General features: G+C 43.1%; 1 long non-coding RNA gene across 2 annotated transcripts; it reads right to left on the bottom strand.

Annotated features, from left to right (window-relative positions):
- Nucleotides 1-769: 769 nt before the first annotated feature.
- On the bottom strand, nucleotides 770-3,885 carry LOC136505248 (uncharacterized). Of its 2 annotated transcripts, XR_010771158.1 has the most exons (4): nucleotides 3,303-3,885; nucleotides 2,243-2,411; nucleotides 1,284-1,768; nucleotides 770-920 (listed from the first exon to the last, which is right to left on the bottom strand). It is a non-coding gene; the product is annotated as an uncharacterized lncRNA (long non-coding RNA). The 2 variants fall into 2 exon arrangements; XR_010771157.1 differs by having other exon boundaries at nucleotides 770-1,768.
- Nucleotides 3,886-12,304: the final 8,419 nt, after the last annotated feature.

The following is a 12,304-nucleotide window of genomic DNA, read 5'->3' as shown; positions in this document are numbered from 1 at the left end:
TTTGTTTCCTTCGCAAGGACGGGTGTAGGAGCGACGGGTGCTGGATCGCAGCAGGCAGAACTATGGACCCACGTTGAAATGTCGCACAAAAAAATATCCACGTTTTGTTCTTTTTAATTGTGGTTGATTTGAGGCATATAGAGACTAGCCCCCTAGGGAGTCTGGTTACGCTTCTGCAAATACTTGGAGAAGTACTTTGCATTATTCCTCCCACTTTCCAACAAGCACCGAATCTGTTCACTCTTTTAGTACTTAAAAGGGGGATGGTTGACCCATCGATCCTTGCAACACGAAGAGGGACACCAAATAATCCAGTTTGAATTATCTGCTTGATCCATATGCTCCGGTGGATATTAATAATAAATGGATTGAAAAGGAGCATCATCGTATAGGTACTATACTAAAATTTCACTGAACTGAACCCAACTGTTGACCCATAGATTCAGAGAAAAATATAAATACTATAAGAAGGGTGGAACTAATTGATGGGCAAGAGTGATCTTCACACATGGCAACAGATATAGAAATTGAGTCTATGTAAGTTATGTTCCAGTACAACAAAATTTGGTCCAACAATCCAGATTGTGACAATCCGCTTGAAAATCACTGAAAAAGTAATTCCCATATGCAGAGGCATATCAGCATATGTACTTGCAGCTACCAACAATTATTCAATGTTTTTGTCCCTTGCATGGTGGCACGTGGCCTCTCAAACCTGGTTGGACATTGCGCCACAGCACGTAGAAGAAACAATTTTGCTTCTAGTCATATTTTGCAAAGAAATACTAGCATAAACTAAAATTGCTTCAATCATATTCACTTGGCATCTGTATCCTGTACACTGAAGACCTTTCACTAATAATAGTTCCTTCTGAAGCCCAGATCTTCTCCATTGCCTCTTTTGAAGATTTATTAAGAGCCTGACAAGATGATATGTGCGAAATATTTAAGAACCCAGATACTTAACATTTAAGCTATTCATAATAATTTGTTTGGAGGGCAACTCAAAAGCGTAGAGATGCAGACATGGTTAAATAAAAGGCATAATTAAAAGCTGATAAGTGTACTACTATTTTCTCAAATATTTGAAGCCTGGATATTTCATCTTATAGAGATGCAGTGCATGTTCCATAACTGCAGAAATAACCACTGTTTACTGCATGTTCTAGTGCAAATATGTACCAAGTAATGAGCCAATGAACAACTGGTGCAGGATTTCATTTTTCCACCACGAGCAATTGTCAAGTAGACTAACTATTAACTGAAATACCTTTTCTACTTACCAATTAGGTAAAGGGCATACCCAGTGCAGAGAGCTCCCGCTCTGTGCGGGGTCTGGGGAAGGATGTCAGTGGCAAGCCTTACCCTCGCCTGTGCAATGCGAGGAGACAGCGACTCGAACCCGGGACCTTCCGGTCACAGGCGGTAAGACTCTACCGCTTGCACCAGGCCCGCCTTTCAGGCTTCCCTGTGTGTGTGAGGCCATTCCAACAGAGAAGCACAAAACTACTTGGAATAATTGATGCCAGGAATCATAGAATGTTAACCATAATGGCAGCAACTACAACTATAAGCATGGCAGGGCCAGGTTATAAACGCATTGTCAGATTTTATTCAGACAGATAAAGGTTCTGATTTTCAGACATGTAGTGTGTACCTAACCAAGATTGAATTAAACTTGAGGGACGGCTTGCTATTTCAGATGCAGGGTGAACTCAAAGAGACAATAAACCTTGAAACTGAACAAATCAATAGTAGGGCAAAGCTCCTGCAAAAATATATCAATCCCCAATCAGAGCAAATAAAATAGAATGAAACTGAACAAATCGGTGGTGAGCACACAGAAGATTCTAAATAGTATAGCTCCTAAATAGTACAGGCCCCATGGATTATTAAAATAAATTTGAGATGAGATGCAAAAGTGACACAAGATAAAGTAGATGCATGTAACATGCTCAGTTGTAGTGTTGTTCTTGTTTTTTTTTAAAAATCTTACATCGCTGCAGTCCATAGGTCAGGCTCCATGTATATTTATCGTTATAAATTCTACTCCAACACAATTTTAGAAACAAAACTAATCTCTGAGGGGGAATATGGTCTAGGATCTCATGCTCTGAGTACAGCACTAAACCAAAATGACATACCTTAAACTAATAGTCACATCCCAGCAACCACCAGACTGATGTGATTCTTTACTATGCTGTACAGAAAAAGAATAAATAACTACCAATAGATTATTTACCTGTTTTATGAATAGATCTTTGTAGTGGTGAGATCACTATGAATCTCAGGCTCAATATCACCACTGGGTTTTATTACACCATGTTTCGTTTTCTTTTCCTGTGTATGGAGCTTTGGAAGAGGAAGGATCACATCATCAGCATTGGCTCAGTCAAGAGCAGTGACCGTTTCTACAAGTGGAAAAAAAAAATCAAGATTCAGCCCAAGAGTATAGCTCCCACATTTCATTTGAGACTTATTAATAAAAGTCAAAAGGTGCATCCATGCTTCGCCCATTTAAGAATTGCACAAATTTAGAGCACAAGCGAGTAGCTGACTTAGCCACTAAAAAAATTAAAGGTGTTATCATCAAAGAGAAGGTGAAGTGAAGAAGCAAGATAAAATTTTCAATATAACTAATGAGCATTCTCACTATACATTGCTATTTCACAGATAGATCATTCTTTGTCATGGTGGTTTGAATATTTGGCAAGAGAACTCCATCTTGAGAAATGCCGAAATTAATATCTTAACCATACCAAACCAAAAGTTAATCAAAAGATGTTTTCACTACAGACCCATAAGCCAGTAGGACATGGGCAGAATTAGGTCCATTCACTCCTTGAAGTTTTGAGACAACTATCGAGAATGCCTTATGAGATTTTTTAAAAATATTTTCGTTGCTGGAAGAAGCAAAGGTCCTCAACTGGCCAGCTGCTGTTGCTAACATATTCCCATGGACGATCTCCACCCGCCGGATCCCGGCACAAATGGCGCTGGCACGGTCGCCGCGCTGCCATTGCTTATTTTTTTCTCACAGAAGCATTCAGCAAGCAGAGAAAAATTCATATCTTTTAACACAGCCATCCGACAAAACAACAGCTATCACAACACAAGTGATTACAACGAAAGGAATGTACTTCTGAACATCCATCATATTCAGGGCAACTGTATATATTTCAATTAAAACAAGAAAAATACATTGTACAGGTTATTGGACCTGAGTATACTTGTAATTTGAACACTACAATCAACACAAAGGGAATACAAAGAGGGTCTTAATGGTTTAGTGAAAAACTTACATTCAGTACTGTGACAGGCATTCCGTCGAGAGTCTGGTGGAAGCACCGGCAGAGGCACGCGTTCCGGCCAGCAGTGGAAGCCGAAGGCTGCGGCGGCGGGGCGAAGTGGCGGAGCACGCCGGCGGCCGGCCGTGTGCAAAACGGCCACATCTTTAGGGGCGCTGCGAGGAGAGCGAGTCGAGAAGGTAGAGGAGCGGCCATAGCGGACGCCGGGCCGGCACCGGGCGGATAGTTAGGATATAGGTCGGTGAAGGCGAGCGCGTCGTCGGGGCGGCCCGAGGCGGCGCTTGGACTCCGCGAGTGCCGAGTGCGTGCTCATCGGGGAGCAACGTGGGCGGCAAGGCGGCCGGAGTGGAGGCAGTGGACGAGATCCTGTCATCCTGGGTGCCGGCTAGGTCACTGGCGCTCGGCGGTGGTTGCGTGCGGGGGGGGAGTGGCGAATTCTGGATGGATGGACAGCGCGCTGGCGGGATCCGACTCGGCGGCGGCGAGCGTAGCAAGCGCTGGGAGGAACCGGGCCCACGTGTCCTGTCGCGCGGAGAGCCAGGCGACAAGAAATGCACACACAACCAGGCCAAGAGGCGACATGCCACGCATCGCTAAATCCTTTAGTCCTTAAAAGTGGAGTAAAATGGACTCAGAGGTGTTGGGATATCCATGCCTCTTATTTATTTTTCTCTTTTTATTTTAATCTATTTTAGTTCAAAGAATCAAATACCACTTTAGTCCACTTTTAACTCATAGACTAAAATGGACTAAAACTTTTAGTCCATGGATTAGAGAACCAAACATGCCCTAAATCCACAGGAATACCTAAACTCCGTGGACAGCTCGCCTATTTTGGGGAGAAAAATACAACAATTATTACTCGATGTAGGGAGTACTCCACCACCACCGAGCAACGACAACGTCAGACGTTACGTAGTGTGAAGCCTAATCAGCGAGACCTACCTTTCACTCAATCAAGTCCACGGCCTCGTTTGGATGGCTGGGTAGCCCATCGAACTTGCGGCCCATGGACATGACTGGGCTGCAAATTTGAACCAAATACACCTAAGCCTCACGGAATGAAGCCCACGAAGGAACACAACAAACGAACTACTACTTGAGGAACGCAAGGCCGCCAAGAGCAAACACTAGGGGGGCCTCGCGAGCCACCGCGCGACATCTCGTCCGTGTCCGCCCGCGGCAGCGTGGAGGTCGCACGTCTCCACCCGCGGGGAGGTCTCGTCTTCCTCCCCAGCCTCCCTGCGCACGTCCTCGTCTCCCTGCCACAGAGGCCAGATCCGGTACGAGAGGGGAGATAATTGGCTGGATTTTTCTCTAGATGAATGATAGAAAACCGCTGTTTTCTTGTAACTCGGCATGATGTTTTATTGTGGTAAATGTCGTTGTAAAATAAGAGTGCCATTCTCGTAAATTGATGATGGTAACCTTTCCTATCTATTATTATCGTAACTTTTTCTCGACATTATACTAATTGATTCCTAAAGGCATAGCTTGATGTCTAATTGTGGTTAACTCCTGTCCTGTTACCGTTTCGTGATGTTTGAATTATACTCGTACTATATCCTAACCAAAATTTATCCTGTTTTATAGTAACAAAATCATCAACATAGATATGCATTCTCGTAACCGTGAAGTACATACGATTTATTTTCCATAAATGATTGCGCCTATTTGAGGCAGCCAGCAGCTCCGCCAATCAGGATGTAGTAAGCACGTCATGGGTCCACAGGAACCTGGTTTCGTTGGGAATATATATATATATATATATATATATATATATATATATATATATATATATATATATATATATATATATATATATATATATATTTTCTACTAAAATCTAGTAAAGATTACTGTAAAAATCTAGTAAAAGTAACTAGTAAGCGTAGAAAGGCATAGATTCTAGTAAAAAATTTGCAAGTCTAGTAAATAGATTATCGTAAAAGAGGCATCATATATTCTAGTAAACGTAATTCACAGATCTAAAATAGGCCGGTTACTATAATCACGGAATATGCATGCGTTGACTCTGGCCGGATAATGATTATAGTAATTAGCGATAGTAAATGATCGAGCATCTTCAAGAGTTTTCTAATTTTTTCTCCTAAAAACTTATAGTTTGGCAACTTTTAAAAAGATATTAGAAGAGGAAAAGATAGTCATCTCCAAGAGTTTTTAATAAATATCATCTAAAAAATTAAATTTGAGACCCACATCATTTCCACGCTGGTTCATGGCCGCTATCGGCTCAGAGGTGGGCACGAAGCGGGTCTCCATGCCGGTGTTGGCGAGGAAGCCCGACATCGGGGCGACGAACCCCTGCGATCGGCGACGGCGACACGAGATGCTCGCTCTGCTCTTCGTCAGTGGCAACGGCAGCCACTGGGGTCTCGTTGTACTCGACGATCGGGGTGCCGGTGTCCGTGGCGTCGGTGCCGGGGACCACGGGCTTGTTGCTAGCCCGGTACTCGGCCACCTTCCTCTTGAACTCCGTCACGCTGATCCACAGCCATGGCTCAACCGCGCCACCGGGCAGTCCCGCAGGTCCGTCGCCGAGAACTTCTCGATCGCCCTTTGCCCGCTACCCTGCGACACGAGATCATTCTGTAGCTAGCTACAGAGTATACTCTCTTTCCATATATATATATATATATATATATAGGGAGAGTATATTCAGTAGCCAGCTACAAAATAAGTTATTCCGTAGCCACCTCCATTTACGATAATTTTATATACTAATTTACGATAATGTCAATACATATTTACGATAGTTGGGTTACTATAACACATGAAGATATTTACCATAACGTTACAGTAAATCACTTAGTACGGAGTTACTATAATCTCTTAAATTAACATAGTAATTATCGTAACTCAGAGTGCCTACAGAATAAGTTATTTTGTAGCCAGGGTAGTATATATATATACTAGAAAAATGTCCTAGAATAGTTCGTGAAATTATACTACTTATATTTACTAATATGATTGAATAAATGTGTAGCACCCGGTTTTAAGAACAAAACCAGATACGTACCATATATGAGCCCATGAAGTCAAATATTACATATAGCTATAAATAAGGGTAATATCGAAGACAATGCTCAATATATAACGTACTTAGTATAAAGAATATAACCTTAGACAGCAAACAGCGAAAAGATACTCCAATCTTCGGGTAAAGACTCCAATCCACATGGACAACTGATTGGTTGATCACAAGCCTAATTCCTCCAAACTCTAGCAATCTGGTACCCATTCGGGATTTTTCCAAATAACTGAAAAGTAAAGCAAGCGTAAGTACATGTCGTACTCAACAAATATAACATGGAGTTCATGAGTCTCAAAAGGCTGACACTGGTTTAACAGCATTTAGCTTTTAGTTGTCATAATTTTAGCATAAAAGTAGCAACAAGTTTATCACAAGCCCATGTAAACACATGATCAGGTAAATATGAATAATGAATAGCATAAACAGTAATTATTAGTGAGCATCTTTATCATCAGTAACATCAGTGTTCATCATCTATTCCATAAGGGTTCAAAGGCTGCTCGTGACCGTGAACACGGCTGATATACCAGTTTTACACTCTGCAGAGGTTGTACACTTTCACCACGAGCCGTGATTTATCCTTTCACTCGAGGCGGCCAACCTCTTGACCCACTACCAAGGAAGGTAAGCAGGATTCACTATGAAGCCTTTCAAAGGTTCGTCTAACAAATTAGGGCCGCTAAGGATTCTCCATCAACCAGTAAATCAACCAGTAAGATCCCTCTCTCAAGGGGTGACTAAGGAAAACAAAGTGCACTCCCTTGGCAGGCCAAGATCAAACCAATTGGAGCCCCTCTTGCGCCATAAAGGTAACCACTAACAAGCTAGAAAAGATCCTCATACTTGACTAAATCCAGAGCCATATGGCACTCGTGGTTGTACTGTAAGTCTCGGATGATCACTTACAGATAAGTCCTTAGGGAGAGGAATCTAGAGCACCATAAAAATAGCCCAATGCTCTAGCCCCTTGTTTCATGTTGCTAAAAATCATATTTTAATGTTTATTGCATATACCATTAGTCAAGTTACAAGATCATGGTTATTGAATTAGAGCATTAGCATCATACTACCCAATGCAATGTCCCACGGGTGTCTAAGGTACAAGATATAAAAGTTAGAATATCCTTAGGGGTAACAAGGTAGACACATGCACATGAATTAAGTGTGTTAGAGGTGAATAGGACAACAAGGATGATCCCATGCTATACTTGCCTTAAACTCTGATCCTTCTTCAAGTTGAAACCTTCAATGAATTGCTTCTTGATTCACCACGTATAGCTCACCGACTGAATATGATCATAAAGCATCACACAAGCATCCATGTAATCATACACGAAGCAACGAATAGAACTAAATTAGAATAGTACACCAAACATTAAAAAAAATAGCAAGTAAAAAGGTTTTAAAGATGTTCTACATGTTACTACGAACACACAGACGCGAAAAACACTCTAATCGGAGCTATAACGAAGAAGTTATGACTTAAACAAGATTTCCTTTAATAAAATAATAGATTAAATCTAATCTCGAATTTCAAAAGTTGAAAACATGTTCAACAGTAGGATGAACATGTAGATTACGCAATTATGAATCTAACGCAACTTGAACGGGTCAAATCGGAGTTAAAACGAAGATTTTATGGCTAAAACAAGATTAGTGGCAAATCTATAAATAGATGAAAGCGTATTTTGAATCTAATCGAGGAATTCTATGATTTCTGAAAGAAAAAACGTATTTTAAATCTGCTAGAAGTAAACTACGCTTTTAGAAAAGGAAAACGTATTTCGGAAACACTCTATGGATTGTGGATTCTATTACGCAAAACTGTAGGGGCTCTTATGCAAAAGTGACTGGTCGAACTAGTACAGGTGAATCTGGGCTGTCGGATCGAGAGTGGACGGTTGAGACAGAAGAGAGGGAGAGAGGTCGCCAGCACATAGGAAACCGACGGCGGCTCCATGGCCAGAGACGGCGAGACATCGCCGGAGTTCACGGGAATCGGCCTACGAGCCATGATTCGAAGCGAGAAAAACACTAGGAAGTAGAGGAGAAGATGGTGAACTCGACTAGGCATCTTACCGAGGCGCGGAGCGAACAGAGGCAGTGCGCGGCTCGGCGACTTATGCTCGGCGGTGGTGGCTAGGGCTACGGCGGCGCTGCGTGCTAGAATAGAGGCGGCGGCTGCGCTTAGGGCTGGATGGGGCGGCGTGATGCGGCGCAAGGGCTCAGGCTACTATTTAAGAGGCGGGGAAGCTTGGCGCGCATGGCAACGGACGACGTCGGGGTGGCAGCGGACTCTCGAGGCGGTGGAGTCCGGAGCGGACACGGCGTAAGGTAGAAGACGGAGAGGACGCTGACAAGCAGGTCCCACAAGTCAGCGATAGGAGAGGCGCAGGAGAGAGGGGAAGTGGCGTGGGTGACGTGGCTGTGCGGGCATGGCTAGGCCGGACGGTGAAGCTGGGCCGCGCGGAGTAGGGAGACGGAGCAGGCCACGGGGAAGATGGGAGCGGGCCGAGAGCGGAGGCATGGGGGAGGGGAAAAAGGCCGGCGGGGAAAGAAAGCAGATGGGCCGCCCTGCTGGGCTGCCTACGGCCACGGGCTAGAAGAGAGAGGGAGAGCTTTTTCTTCTTTTCTTTTATTCCAAAGCATTTTTTTTCAAATGAATTTTTGAATTCCTTTTGAATTTTGAATCAAACCACTCAGCACAAAAACTCCAATGCAGCAGCATGTATGCACAAACATGTTACTACCTTATGATAACTTTTAATTTGTGTGACATTTGTTTTGGTTCGTTCATCTGCGCACGCCTATGATCCCACGACATCTCCTTGATTGAATATTGCCTGTCATGTGATAGAGGAATCACAACAAAATAGGAAGTAGAAAATTATTGTGCTATCCATATACACATTGCATGTTTGCATGCACCAGCATATATGGCAATAAGCAAAAGAAAAGAGAATTAACATAGAAGGAAAGAGAATTAAGACAAAAGGAACCTCTTTGCATTTCTGAGAACCTTGCCAAATCTGCCTACATTTAATTACTTTTCCTCTTTGCATTTGCAAAAGGGATAACTTTTTCCTCCTTTCATTTGGTTTCACGCTCACGTGTTCCATCTGCCTCGGTCTCCTCCCTACTCATCGCTCCCCTTGCGATCGCGGCATCGCTCCCCTCCCCTCCGTGACTCCCCGCTTGGCCGTGCTGCACGCCTTCGACCACCATGAGGCGGCACGGCGTCCATGGTGTTGGAGGGCCAGATCGGGGGCACCGTGGTCCTGGTGAAGAAGGACGCACTCAGCTTGGGCCACTTCTAGGCGTAGCTCCTCGACAGCATCCACCATATCCTCGGCCAGGACACCGGGCTCGCCTTCTAGCTCGTCAGCGCCACCAAAGCCGACCACCGTGAGGTGGCATGGTGTCCCGGTGCTAGAGGTGGCCCACGCGTCCGTGCATGGCATCCCAGCGGCGCAGGTGGTCAACCAGGGTATGCCCACCCCTTCCCTGCTCTCCCTTCTGTGCGAAAAAGCGGACACCTAAGTGGGGAATGTAACGCGGGCAACATGTTCGACAAAATATGTCTCCATGCTAGCAAACCTTGGTGACTATGTCCTCGTAGATGGACTTGCGTCGAGAAGGAGAAGGACCTACGTCGAGAATTTTTAGCACATGTGATTTTTAGCTAGTATCATAAAGGGTCTCCGGAGATTAATCAGTCTCATGCTGCATGTTCCATCTGATTGCACAATTACCCTCTGAATTTTAGCATGGAATATATACTCAAGGGGGGAATGAGGAAATTGAAAGTTGGTGTGGGATTCAAAATCAAACCTACCATGCTTTTATATAATATATCCGTGCTGCTCTTTCTCTGCCATTTTTACACTGTAAGAATGCTAATTGTTTCTCTATAATATGGACTGTTTTTGTACATCACTCATGGGATGCTCTTTGAGTTGTATGTAGATTGGACAATTGCTGAAATAGTCTGATAAATAATCTGGACATCAGAATACTATTTCATCATTGTCAAAATTTATTTCGTTACTGGCTCCTTGGTTAAATCTGCTAAGGTTAGCATTTGTTCAAGTTGACTGTCATGAAGATATTTATAGTTTCCTGACAATCAATTTTCCATGCCTAGCTACGGGTTACAAGAACGCTAAGCCTGTGGGCATGCTTTGTTGTTTTGTCAAACCAGCCTTTCTAATTGTCAGTTTTGCTGGAAAATTTATGGTCACCTAATATTAAAAAATAGAAAATATGTAAATCTGACTACTTGTGGAACGTCCTACTTGAAGTTTATTACTGTGTAAACCCACCCTCTAACCCTTCTCCATCAGGAATCTGAATGACAAAACGTGAGTTTACTCCTGCTTTTATTACTTGTTGTATGCCATCATGGGTATTCATCGATTCTCCAGTTTGGTTGCTGCGACGATTCATATCAATTTTAGATAGTTGCACTGTCAGGTTTAGTGTATGCTATCATGACTATCCATGCATTCTCCAGTTTGGGTGCTGTGAAGATTCATCATATATGCAACCAGCAATTCAGTGCACTTGGGAATTCTTGTGTTTTTCTTTTCCAATTAGCCATTCACAACCAGACCTGAGATGAAAAGATGCAAAAAATAATTCAGCTATTGTTAGGCTTTTTTTGCCCCATAGTGCCTGTTTCTGTTGATATGCTTAGATTAGGTTCTTATATATAAATTTTGAATGCTTAATTTCAGGAACAACTGAAGGAATGACGCAAGATGCTGATGGGGTTTCGGATGCAGTTCAATAAATAAAAGGAAGACCAGACGTTGTATTAATTTTAGGAACAACCTACGTCTCTGCACCGCCGGCCGCCTCCCGTGCGTCCGCGCCGTCGGCCGCCTCTACGCGAGTCCACGTCGCTGGCCACCTTCTCTGTGAGTCCGTGACGCCGGTAGCCTGCAACATCCACTCCAGGAAGTAGGGCGAAGCTGCCTCCACGACACCGACGCATCTTGGGTTTCACGGCCGCACGTTGTTGGAGCCCTTCCTGTGGACGCGAGGTACTGCTTCTCTCTCTCAATCTCAGATCTAGATAGTGGTGGTGGAAATTAGTAGCTGTAATGCTGCTCTCTCAGGATTTGTAGGGGCGGAAATTAGTAGGTGTAAAGCTTTTGGTTTGATTTAGTGAATAAAAATCGATCTGCAGGAACTACAGTGACAGCTTCGATTATTAGGCGTTAGTGAATCCGAGGATTTTTCAGTTTATTTAAAACGGATCTAACTGTTTCCTTGCATTTCAGTCGGAACTACAGTGAGAACTTTGATTATTAGGCATTAGTGAAAACATATGACTACTGCATTTGCTACGTCGCAGGAACCAGGAAGGTAAGTTATCTCCATACACTTTTACAACCATTTACAGACCGGCCACTGTATAAGCTCCTATTTTTCTTACTAGCTTTGCATCATCTTCAAAGAGAGTTCAATAGCTTCATGATTGTGTAAGCAGTAACTTTCAATATCATGCTTTGTTCTTGCAGCTCAAACCTCTTTCTTTTTTTTCCAATTAAATGTATAGCTACAGCGTTATCATTTTATATAGCTGCATTGTCAGGTTTGGTGTATGCCATCATGGGTATTCATCGATTCTCTAGTTTGGTTGCTGCGACGATTCATATCAATTTTAGATAGCTGCACTGTCAGGTTTAGTGTATGCTATCATGACTATCCATGCATTCTCCAGTTTGGGTGCTGTGAAGATTCATCATATCTGCAACCAGCAATTCAGTGCACTTGAGAATTCTTGTGTTTTTCTTTTCCAATTAGCCATTCACAACCAGACCTGAGATGAAAAGATGCAAAAAATAATTCAGTTATTGTTAGGCTTTTTGTGCCTCATAGTGCTTGTTTCTGTTGATATGCTTAGATTAGGTTCTTATATATAAATTTTGAATGC

Source organism: Miscanthus floridulus, chromosome 14 (assembly GCF_019320115.1).
Source record: "Miscanthus floridulus cultivar M001 chromosome 14, ASM1932011v1, whole genome shotgun sequence".
NCBI classification, from domain to species: Eukaryota; Viridiplantae; Streptophyta; class Magnoliopsida; order Poales; family Poaceae; genus Miscanthus; species Miscanthus floridulus.
Note: the sequence above shows the minus strand (reverse complement) of the source record. Positions and strands in the feature narration are given on the sequence as shown.